The 12,728-nt window shown below is 39.6% G+C and overlaps 1 long non-coding RNA gene across 3 annotated transcripts in view; it reads right to left on the reverse strand.

Moving 5' to 3' along the window:
- LOC106019428 (uncharacterized) overlaps positions 1-12,728 on the reverse strand; it is a 158,607-nt gene that overhangs the window by 13,950 nt on the left and 131,929 nt on the right. For all 3 annotated transcript variants that reach the window (XR_003498781.3, XR_011810925.1, XR_011810924.1), the window contains one exon: positions 6,004-6,105. This is a non-coding gene — a long non-coding RNA (uncharacterized lncRNA). The remainder of the gene's footprint in view (positions 1-6,003; positions 6,106-12,728) is intronic.

Raw genomic sequence — 12,728 nt, forward strand, 5'->3', positions numbered from 1 at the left:
AGGTTTGTGATTTAGGGCCCTGTGTCTCAGAGCCAGTCCTGGCAGCCGGAGAATGAGAAAAGGTCAGTGTCTGCACAGGTTATTGTCCTGAATGTTCTGGGGATAGATAAGATGGGAGAGGGGTGCAGGGAATTCTCCACCAACCACTGACATGAAGCAAACTGACCCCTCACCATCCAGGAAACCCAGGTGGTTCCCAAAGGGACAGTGAGAGAGGCACAGGGCAGTCAGCAGGTCCTGTGAAATCAGCTCCCATGAAATCAGAGACTTTGCCTGTTTGTCCCCATGGATATAAATCCAAAATGTTCCCCTGCATGCTGGCAGGAATCCACAGGGCCTCCTACTTCATAATCTGCCCGGGGTCTTCCACAAATTCACCCTGGAGCAATACAGTTGAGCACAGTCCTTTGTGCATGCCAGAATGACACGCCTACGCCCATGCAGGTACCCATCTCTGAAATGTATCCTCACCAGTTCAACCACAGGAAAAAGGCAGTGTTGGTTCAGTGGCTGTAGGTGTGCAGCCTGACAGAACACCATCATCTGTAGACACCTTTTCGTGACCCAGACTCAGTGTGACTTGGTGCAACAACTTCACCCTTGTCTCTCTGAACACCACTTTGTCCTCCTCCTCTTCCCATCTCTGCATGAGCCTGAAGGATGACTCTGCTTCTCCTCCTTTATCAGCTTATCTAGAAAATATCTGTTCTTCCCCTCTGTCATGTCACCACAGCTACAGTCAAAACAGCACCCTAACCCAAAGACAGCCTGAAAGGATAACTGTGTTACACATCTACAAATAAGCCCAAGCTTCAGCGCCGTGTATTTAACGATAGTGACATATGTCAACAGCACTCTGTCAGATCTCAGTACACATAAGGTACCTGCTTTTTGAGGGTTTTTACTGTTCAAGCACTTCTAAAAACCTCTTCCTTGGCAATCACAGCTCTTCTAATTTGGGGATTTAAAGCTGATTCAAAGCAGAAACACAGAACACGAATGTTTCACTCTGATATTTCACACTTCTCAAAAATCTCCCAGCCTGCTGGTGAGTGGCCCCAAACAGAATAGATACAGATGAGTGCATCAGTGTTCATAAAAGGCTGTTTGGGGGAGAAACCAGGAGGTGGGCTCATACTTATGCCTTTAACAGACTCCAGAAATGACACTATTCCAAACCAAATGGTCTAACTTTGACACTTACAGCACCAAACAACTTGTAAAAGCCTTCTTAGATTCTAAATATTGGGTATATTCTTCACAGGGAAGATGAGCAGCAGAGTCAGACTTTCCAGTGAAAATGTTTTCTCCTGTAATCTTTCCTGAGCTGAGAATTGTAACGAGTGCAAGGAAATTACAAGCTGCTATAAAAATTACAGAGACTAAAACTACCATTTTATCCTGCATTAGAACAATTTTAACATTGTTAGAGGAATACATCTTAGCAATTTTAAAATTATTTGAGTCATGACAGAAAGACTCACAACTGCAATATTTATCTTTCAGATTCATCTTAGGGTGTTCCTGAAGACTTGCGAGATGTCACATTATATAGCATTTTGTGGGGACTGGAGAAAGTCACTTTGACAAGTAAAGCATGTAAATTGGAGCCATTGATTATGGAGGATTTAATTTTATCTATTCTGTATTCATAGTACGATAAATAAAAAAGACTTCAGTGGTCACTGTAGGACTGCAACAACTTCTACAGAAATGCAATTTATAGTTGCATATTTTTTAACTGTGAGCTTTGGCATACATTTGATTAAATTCTGCTTTCCAGAGCACTTAATGAGAATTCTAATTCTCTGGAGATTTCTACAGGCATGACAGGTAAAGAGGAGTCTATCAAGTCATAGCTGTGATTGTTAGTGCAAGGAGCTAGCTCCTTTGAAGAGAAATAAAATTCATAAGCATACATGCATATCTTTTAATATTGCCAAGACAGACATATTGGCAGAGCAATAAATACTACAAAGATTTATTACTCACTCTATTTACCAACATATACAAATCCAAGTGATTCTTGTGAGGTATAACATCTTTCAGGAATGTGCTTGAACAGAGTGGCTCAAGCAACCCATATTTATTTTGGGTTCTGTCAAAGGATTTGGGGTTGATTCAGTCTCTAACATTCAACAAGTCATCCCAGACTTCAAATTAAGTAAGGAGTTTAATATTTTACACCCACTTTTCAGATGGGGACCCAGAAGCATACAGGTGAGAGATCTGCCATGGAAAATAACTGGGCTACCAGCTACCAGCTGGGAGAAGAGTGCAGAGCTTTGAAGCTGCACCCCAAAGCTCAGCCATGAGGTCCCAGTATTACTCTTCAGGTGAGTAGTTTTCCTGCTGCCATTACCATTAGTCCTGGAACTAAACTGGATTCAGACCCCCTCCTCCCCCAAGCATATAAACACACATAATGAACCTTAGTATTTATTATTTCAGTTCTCACTATTTGAAGTTGTTGTTTTTTAACAGTGGCCAATGCTCAGTATCTAATTCTTACACTGGAATTAAAAACAAAAACACAAACATGCACACAAAACAAAAATAAAAATAAAAGGAAGAAGCAAAAAAAAAGCACATGAAAAGAACAGATTAAATATAGCTTGTGCTTATGCTGATTTCCAGAAATAGGTTAATAAACACTGCCTGGATGAAAGGAGCCTCAAGCGTTAAAGAAAGAAATCAGAAGGTCTCACTTAAGTGATTTTTTGGCAGGAATCAAATTAACGAATATAATATGGATTGCTGACAAGGTGCTTGATCATTCTCTGCAGTAAGGATTTTTTTATGTATATATTATATTTATTTATAGATATATATGCATGAGTTTGTGTATGAGTTGATTCCATTAACACTTCATTTGATAATGATAAATGGCATTTTTATTTAAAAGGAAAATATTAAGAAGTCCTGATTTGCAAGAGCAAGTTAGACTATATGCCATTACTGTGACATGCTGCATTTTCGTCTCCTTTAAAAAACACAAGCCGTCAGTACAGGACTTCGCTAGTAGAAAAGTACACAAACATTTTATTTAGTCCATAGGCAATTTTCCTCTAATTCAATCTGCAAATGACATAAAGTTGTTGGGATTTTTTTGTGTGTGTATGTGGGTTTTTTTCTTTTTTAGGAGGAAAGTGGAGGATAAAATGAAAAGAGAGACACAAAAGAGACTTAATGAGATCATGGAACTCTTTCTTAAGCAGTACAGCATCTTAATTTCTGGTAAATTCAAGCAACCTCCATCTGGGGGTTGATTCTGTCAGTCTGTATCTATGTCTGTCTGCCTTTATCCATCTCTCTAGGCATTCCTCGCTGTGGCTTGGGAGCACCACTGAAGGAAACAGGAGCGCTGTATGCAGCGTAGCTGCAGAATCCAGCCCCTGTTTGACAATGATCGGGTCTGACATTGACAAGCACTTATACCCCATTCTCCGGCTCTTTTTGTTCGGCCTTGGATACACGTGTTGTCTGGCAAAAGTTAAAAATAAAACATTTAGGGCTACGCTGTGGTCAGTTCTCATGTGCCTCCGCAGTGCAAGGGGGAGGGAGGGGAGGGTGGAAGCAGCCAGGGCTCAGCCTTCTGCACCACTCGCAGCAAGGTCAGCCAGAGCTGCTGCGAGAGCAGTTGGTGCCACCCACAGCACAGGGCTCCCCATGAAAGATGTTTCCCTCTCAGAAGTAAATCACCTGAAAGGTCTAAGGGACGCTAAGGCATTGCCCCCAGTGAGTCAGGCAGCAGATTTAGCTGGCCACACCCCGATGCAACCAGCCCCTGAGCCTCAGGGCTCTCTGAAAATTTTCCATTGAAACTTTCATGGGAAGTATCTGATTTCCTTGAAAATGTCAGCATGTTTTCATTTCATTCTGCTAGACAAATTGAATAAGGGAAATGGAAGAGATATGAGCAGAAACCCAGAAAACGTAATGGCTGGGGGAAGGGAAGGCATTCAATTTGTCAATGAGAAACCAATATTTTCAGCTAAACATTTTGGATTAAAGTAACGACTAGTCAACCAAACACCTGGGGAAACCCACCTCTTATTTGTGAGCAGCTCCATTTCAGCTCGTTATGGAGTACAGCTGATTGCTTCCCTTTGCTTCTCAGTGCGAAGGGAATAGGTAAAACATTCTTCCTCAGATCCCAAATTTGCTAGGGCTGGAGAATCTCCTTGCCACCCTAGTCTGCTTGCTAAAGCTGCAGAATTGTCATAATCCTGCTCTGGATCAGAGGTTTATATGGGGTTAAAAGCTGAAATGGTTTTGTATTAATGTGGAATCAGAATGAACGGGAACAGCCCACTGAGCCACGGAGCAGCTACAGCATGCAGACATGCTGCTGAATCCCTCGGACAAACCCATTTCCATCACTGAATTAGTCAGAGGGGTTCTCGCCACTGCTCCTGTTGAAGGCTCTTCCAGAAACTCGTATCTTTCATTAATAACCCTTCTCTAAAATACAGGGTAAATTACTGATGAGCAGTTTGCACTTCGTTTATGTAACAATATTGTCAAAGCTTAAAATGTTCCTCTTCACTCCTGTCATGTTTATGGCTGTTTCTTTGAAGCCTTCAGTACGCTGAGTGAACACATCAAACTACTCACCTTTCTAGGATGAATTTCTTTCAAACACAGGTGGTCACAGGTAGTCACCATATTCCTGCAGAAGTCTTACCAAAGCTTTCTTCGGGTCATTAATTCTTCCCTATCTCAACTAGAAATCCTTCTTTTGAAATAGTGCCAAAATATATGCCCAATTCTCCTGTATCAGTCCCACCGACAAGCCTTACCTTATATTTAGATGTAGAACTTAGGGATATGGTTTAGTGGGGACTGTTAGTGTTAGGTCAGAGGTTGGACTCGATGATCTTGAGGTCTCTTCCAACCTAGAGATTCTGTGATTCTGTGATATTAGAAATTGTCATTAGTCCCAAGCTACGTGACCTTGCTACTTGAACCGTTGAATGTAATCCCATTTATATTTCCCCAATCCTTTAGGATATTCTATTTTTCTGTATGCTCTGAGCCTCCTTGCTATTGACAATCCCTCCCAACTTCAGCCATCAGCACATTTCTCTAGCAGGTTCTTATTCTTTTTGTGCCTAGTTGATTAATGAAAATATTAACGGATATAGGTCCCCAGACTGTGCCTTCAGAAACTCCATTTTTATCTCCCTCTAACTTGGTATTTCTTCTTTCAGCATCATCTGTTATCTGCTTTAGCCAGTTCCTACCCATTTTACAACTCTAGGCCTAATCTTCATCTTTTCCAGTCAAATGATTCTCCGTGTAGCTCTGTGTCAGATGCTTCTCTCACAGCGTACATACATCACATCTATTGCCATTTTATTTGTCTAAAAAGATCAGGATAATCTAAAGAAAGATTATCAAGATAATCCAGTAAATCTGCTTTTGGTAAACCGATACTGTGTTATCCCACGTCTTCCATTTGCTGTGTTTTCTGTTGCTCTTCTTTCCAAAATCACTGCAATGCCTTGCATGCTACTGATGTCACGCTAATATGCCTATGCTTAACTAGATGACAGTTTTCTCCTATCTTAAATATAGGAATCATGTCTGAAATTTCGCATACCACTCCCACTTTAACATATTCCTAAATATCCTTCAAGTAGAAATGCAGTTTCAAATGCCAATTCCTTCAGACTACAGTGACGCAGATCCCCTGAAACAGCACTCCTTGATTTTGATTTTTACTTCTACCTCAAAAGGCATCATTTCCATCCTTCCAAATTCACTCCCATAAAGCCAATTTTCTCCCATCCAAGTTCAGAGTCATTGTCCAAATTGAACACTGAGGCACAAAATCATCTAATTTTTTGAAAGCATTTATGCTATCCTTAAACTCATCCTCCCTCTACCCAATGACACGGTGACTTTCCTCGCTCTTATCTAGTTTTCATGGCTAAAAAACCCTACTGTTTGTTTCAACTTCTTTTGCAAGTTCTAAGGTGGCATCGATTCTCATTTTACCTCTGCAGTTTGGGATCTTACGCTTCCTCTCAACCAATGTATTTCCACTTCTGGAAGACTCTGCCATTTTGAAATTTCAGAATTTTCTTCCAGTAGAAATACCTGCAATGGAACAATATCAGAAGAACATTTATTCTAAAGCATTGCCAAAATTTGTTATTACCCATTATACGGTATAACGCAATTTCTTTATACTTACTGACTTCAATAGTGCCTTATATTTGAAAGTGTTGCTTCACAGATTCAGTACAGTAGATTTACTGAAGCCTAACATGCATGTCTGATTGGAAAGCAAACTTCTAACCCTGTAAGCAGTTGATATCGCGGATTCTGCATGGCCCACCCGCTATGCATATTGATTGGGCAAAAATGTAACCGTGCAAAGTGTAGCTGCAGCTGGAAATGTCCCTCAATCAAAACAAAGCTACTGGATCCAGATTTAATCTTTCTCTGACTCTGTATCAACTTTGCAAGTCAAAAGAGGGTTTCTCTAATTGTCACCTTTGAAAGCTCACTTTCAGATCTGCAGTCAAACTCAGCCTTTATTTTCTTCTCCCTAATCACCAGCACCACAGACTGTATAATTAGCAAGTGAATGACAATTTAGGACCTGCTGCAAAGCCCAAAGAGTGAGTTCATTTGATGATCAGGCCTTTTAATTGAAACTGCAGAAGGGATATGGCAATCCATCCCCTTCTCCATAGCAATTTTGATTTTGTAAGGCTTTGAGCATACAAGTATATTATGGGGTTGACTGAAGGAAAAACAACACTTTAAAATATACACTTGTCAAAGATTCAAGTTAAACCATGAGGCTGTGCATTTGTAAAGCCCTTCTTCCAGTCATCCTTAGAAAGGTGCGAAGTTCTGGAGCATTACAGGTTTTCAGATCCCATGAATTCCCAGTTTATTTGTATCACAACAAAAGCAAGACCTAAAAACTTTCAAGTGGTCTTAACTGCAGTACAGATGTTGTTTCATGGGAAAACTAATGTATTTCTAATATAGCTGTTCGTAATACTAATTCATTCTATTCCTGATATTAAGTATATATTAGATATGCTCTGGGGTGACGTATCATTTGCCACTCATTCTTCTGGACTATATATGACAAAAGCATCCTATTACACCTGTACTAGAGGGAAAAGCACTTGTCTTAAGCTTCTACTTAAATGCAAATCCACCTCTGAACTCTATCACATGTTAAACCGAGGATTAAATGCTGTGACAAATCAGGGTCTAAATTCCAAATTCTATTTAAAAAGTAAGAGTGTGGCTATTGTGGTCTGTAGTGTCACAGACTATATGGCACAGCTCTTCACAGTTATCTCCCCCAGTAGTTTCTATATGAGTATTGGTGTCACAATAAACTCACCTTTAGGTATAACTATATTATCTTGGTGTAGCATTTTCATATTTGTATAGTATACGGGAATACCTGTGTAATTCAATTTTGTACACACAGATGATACCTGACTGTAACTGTTAGTACCAATTGGAAGATAAGCATCATACCCAGGTTTCGTATACAGGAATTCAAACTTACGGGATAAATGATTTACTTTATGATGTAATCAAGATATAGCTGCCAAGTCAAAACCAAGTTCATCCTCAGCCTCATGCGTGTGGTCAACTCATGTCAATACAATGTATTTAACTCATTTTAAAACTTTAACCAAAGTCCTACCCCCTTGGAACTTTAGATTGTAGATTATCTGCACAGTAGATATTAATTAACATATTAAATATTAACATATTAAATCATAATTTCAAGTATCTTACAAGTAGTATATAGCAATATCCCTGCTTTGGTACCACTGAAAAGGCTATTCCTGTCTTAACATGTAGAAAAGATTATTAATGTCCTGTATCCCTGGTCCCACGGTATTGATTTGCTGCTCCAGTTCACAGGAATATGTTACTAAGGTAAGTGACTTATCTCTTTCCTTATTGAAGTATTCTCTAGGTGAAGAAATGTGGCTTTCCTATACTGATAAATATCTTGTTTCCATTAGCAAGATGGCAAAAAATAATACATTATCCCCTGCTTTGACATTTCAAATAAACCTGTTTGTTTTGTTCATTGGCTCAGAAAGTGGAACTTTTATTCAGATAACCAGAAGGCCATATATATAATGAACTGAATATTTTTAAACTACAAAATACTGCTTGGATAATGCAAGTTTCAGCAATAAGTTTTTTTTTCTGTCATGGATTTTGCTTTGATTCTCATCTTCTGTTTCATTTAGAATTCCCAGCCCTTCATTATTAAATTATAGCCTAAAAACTATTAAAATTTACCAGTTAGAACTGACAGATACTTTTTCAAAGTGAAAAGATAAGTGTTGATTTATTACAAAAAATATTCACATCCCTACCCTTCACACGTAACCAGCATCTGCCCAGCTTACTCAGAGTAGCTGCTGAATTTACCAGCCCATGCTCCCCCATGACTGTGGATACTGTGAGGTGTCATTGCAATGCACTTGTCAACGAGACAAATGCAGCTTCAGGGTGTATCCAGGAAGGTATTTCCAAATGCAAAGAATTAACGCCATGGCACAAGGAACTCCTATCACCTCCTCTCAAATATTATGAGTAATTCTGGTCCTCTGATTCAAGAATGGAAAACTCAAACAAGTGCAAACAACAGGGACAGGATGGATTAGGGGGGAAATCGAGGAAGAGAGGGGAAATGACTGCAGTCAATGATTAGTTTAACATTAGAAGCACCTTAGAAAGAACAAAAATCTGTGCTACAGGTCAACGTTGCCACTAAAGCAAAAAGTATAAATGGGATAAATTTAGGCTAGATATTAGAAGGTTTCCAATCAGAAGAGCAGAGACGTTCCAGAACAACCTTCCAGTAAGAGTAGTGGGGAAATAAAATCCAACTGCTTGTAAAATGGAGCTTAATATAAATGTACAGGATTATATGATTTGAGCACCAGTAACAACAGGGGATTGAACTTCCTGCCTGTTTCCATTGTGAATTAACAAAGCAACAATCAGACTTTTACTTGAACTCCGTTATCAATAACAATGTGTAATTTTATGTGGTTTATGTATTGCTAGAGCTGAAGGCCTCTTCCAAACTCGACAAAATACATGCAATGAACACAAAAGCTGCTAACAAGCTGGTGAGTTTTAAAATGTGGTAAAAGTGGAATATGTTAAGGGGAATGAGGTGGTAAGCAACTCAACAACAGCTCAGCCCAGGTGCAAGTTACAGCAGGTCCAAACTTGGGGGGAAAGCAGTAACATCAACTACTGCAAAGCAAAATGCTTTCGTGGAGGGGAAGAGATGGCTCCCAATTCAAAGAGAGCAAAGAAAACTATCTTCACACGTCTGTTGTCAACCACTATGTTTAGTGTAAATGGAAAAAAAAGAATCTAGAGGAAGGTCACTTCTTGAGCCATACCTGTGTGGGAAATAGAATTTTCCTCTCGTTTCAGAGAGGCATTACAGTACTCCACAATGCCCAACAAGTACAGTCAGAGCAGTGAGCCAAATCCCAGCAAAATTGTCATCTATAAGATTGTTATTAATGAATTATTTTGAGAGAATCCACTAGGACAAAAGAAAATCCATATATAAAAACTATTTCTTATGCCAGGCATGAATTTTCTAACTAAAGGTGACAATCCTCATACTCCACTAAAGGTGCACAGAAGTAATAAATCCAGTATTAAATAATAAGTTCACTATGCCTTTGGCTATACAACAGTTTCAGATGGATTTCTTTTCCACATTATAACCAGTCACTGATATGTATTCTTTAGATCTCTAATGATAGCACAGAGTTAAATTTAGGAAATATAAGGAGTAGTTCTTTGTGATACTTTTTTTGACTAGAAACAGACCATAAAGGAACTTATATTTCATTGTGACAATGTTTTCCTATCATTTCACTCGAATTATCATTCATGTACAGTATTTATTTTTAATTTAAAATTAAAACACTGAATAATTAAGTACCATAGAGAATACTAATGTGTGGAACAAAGTGGGACAAATAGACTCTGTCTACAAGATTTCTATGATCCTCTCCCCATTAACATAAGCATGAGTTCTACTGGGTATTTACATATTAGATTTGGCAAGCAATAATACAATGAGAAGTAATTTCTGCATTAATATTTTCTCTTTCAAATAAGACAAGTTCCTGAACTTGTCAAACATAAATGCAAAATTATGAAAAACAATCTTAAGCAAAAACTCTTGTTATTAAAATGCATGGCAACTAATTATTGATCTGATGCTATTCTGCATAAAGAAGACATGCTTGACTGAACAGAAATATTTTTAAATCATTAATATACATGTGTTTATTTTACTGAGTCTAAATTGGAAGTGGTAGATTATTCTTATTGTCTAACAAATTAGGAAGTGTGACAATATGCTGTACCGTACTGATGTATGATATCTTTCTCCTTAGACTTATTAATTTCTGTCAAATTAAAACCAAAACACTACTGGAAATCTTGAACAGCCATAATATGAAAATCAAATGTGAATTGCTATTAGAAAAGCCATAGTACCTTAGATTGCTCCAGGCAAACACACAGAGATACAATACTAAACACTGTCTTTGTATAAGAAAGGAGAGGAAAAAATCTCTTATGGGACGTGCTGCCAGTTGAAGCTGAAGCCCTGTCAAAACTGCAGTTCTTCTGTGGGAACATGGTGAAATCGAAAATCTTTGTGCAGCTGGGGTTTCTCTTCCCTTCAGTTTTCCACTTAAAACAAAAACCTAAGTGAAAATCAGTTCACAGCAGATTTGCCAATGCATCATTTCACTCTAAGGACAGATTAATAATTTCTGAACTTATTTCAACGGAATTTCATGGCCAAGATATTCTGTAATTGTACACCTCCTCACAATGACCTTTGTACTATACTTATTTTACAAAATATCACTGGCAACATTTTTTCCATTCCAACAAGCTTCAGAATACATATATCTTGATATTACTCTGGAATTATTATGGTGTAGAGTGCTCTGTAAATAATCAATGACGTGCCTCATTCACTGTAAAATTCTGAAGAGCATAATACTGAAGACTGTTCATCTTTAATGCACTTTGTACAAGTCAAAGTTAACCTTTATGGAAGGTACAAGCTCATTTTGATGAATCCCTTAATCAGCCACAGCAATCTAACTCTGGATTAATCTAATATTGTAGGAATATCTGTGTACCCGCTGCACAATGTGACTGCCCCCCAACGAGGTGCTGTAACAGAACAACTCACTTCTACAGCCTGAATAACCCAAAAGTTCTTTGGTAGCTTCTTTACAAGGGGACTTAGACACCACTGTTTGTAGCATCCTTAGCACGTTTCCCTTCATTGAATCACGGAGGCAAAGTAGCAAAGTGCTTTCGCAGATGAAATGTTTTATAAGTTTATATCCCACTGCCAGAACGCACAAGACACCCAGATGATATGTGATGCACCCAGAGGCATCAAGTAGTTAAACATATTCCCCAGAGTGTTCTCTTCCAGAGAGTATTAACACATTGATACACTGCTTGCATATAGATATCCTATCTGAAAGTGAATTATTATGTCACTGGAAACATTTTCAACATTGAGACTCCTGTGAACTGCTGATGTCAGGGAGAACTAGATACCAGCTAGAAGTTTTGGTTGTATAACACTGAAGACAATTAGGACAGTTACAACAATTTGTTCTTCTAGAAAGTAAAATACATTCTTAGTTATGTTGGTGATCCAGGGGTCAGCTAGGTGAAGTTATCATCTCTCTCCATGACGTTTGCCTTCACTGCCTCCCTTTTGCCAGTGTGCAATGCTGCTCTGGAAAATGTAATGATTACCCTAAAGAAAATATCCGATGTATGTGATTCATTTGATCTTAACACTTCTTTTGGCAAGGTATTTATAGCTCTAGAACTGGTTCCTCTTTACAAATCAGGCCTTTTATCATACTCTGTACCCTGTTCTCTGGGGACAGGCTGGGGGACTAGAGGCTGAAGAACAGCCCTGTGGAATGAGATTTGGAGGTTTTAGTAGACATCAAGTTGAATATGAGTCAACACTGTGCCCTGGCAGCCAAAAGGACCAAACATATCCTGGTGTGCATGAGGCACAGTGATTGTGCTCTGCACTGGTGCGGCCTCGCTTCAAGTGGTCTGTGCAGTGTTGGGCGCCACAGTATAAAAAAAGGCATAAAACTATTAGATGGTGTCCTAAGGAGGGCTACAAAGATGGTGAAGGGCAAGACATACCAGCAGTGGCTGAGGTCCCTTGGTTTGTTCAGCCCAGAGCAGAGCAGGCTGAGGGGAGGGCTCATGGCGGCCTGTAGCTCCCTCACAAGAGGAGGCCTCATGGCGGCCTGCAGCTCCCTCACGAGGGGAGCAGAGGGGCAGGCGCTGAGCTCTGCTCTCTGGGGACAGCGACAGGACCCGAGGGAACGGCATGGAGCTGGGACAGGGGAGGGTCAGGCTGGGTGTTAGGGAAAGGTTCTGCACCCAGAGGGTGGTCGGGCACTGGGACAGGCTGCCCAGGGAAGTGGTCACAGCACTGAGCCTGTCAGAGCTCAAGAAGCATTTGGACACTGCTCTCAGATGGTTTGGTTTTGGGGTGGTCCTGTGTGGAGCCATGATTTGGACTCAATCCTTGTGAGTCCCTTCCAATTCAGCAATTCTACAATTCTTTTCTACAATTCTGTGGTCCTTTGTGCTCTGTCAGTGTTGGGTGTGCG

The sequence above is a fragment of the Anas platyrhynchos genome, chromosome 8 (genome assembly GCF_047663525.1).
Source record: "Anas platyrhynchos isolate ZD024472 breed Pekin duck chromosome 8, IASCAAS_PekinDuck_T2T, whole genome shotgun sequence".
In the NCBI taxonomy this organism is placed as follows: Eukaryota; Metazoa; Chordata; class Aves; order Anseriformes; family Anatidae; genus Anas; species Anas platyrhynchos.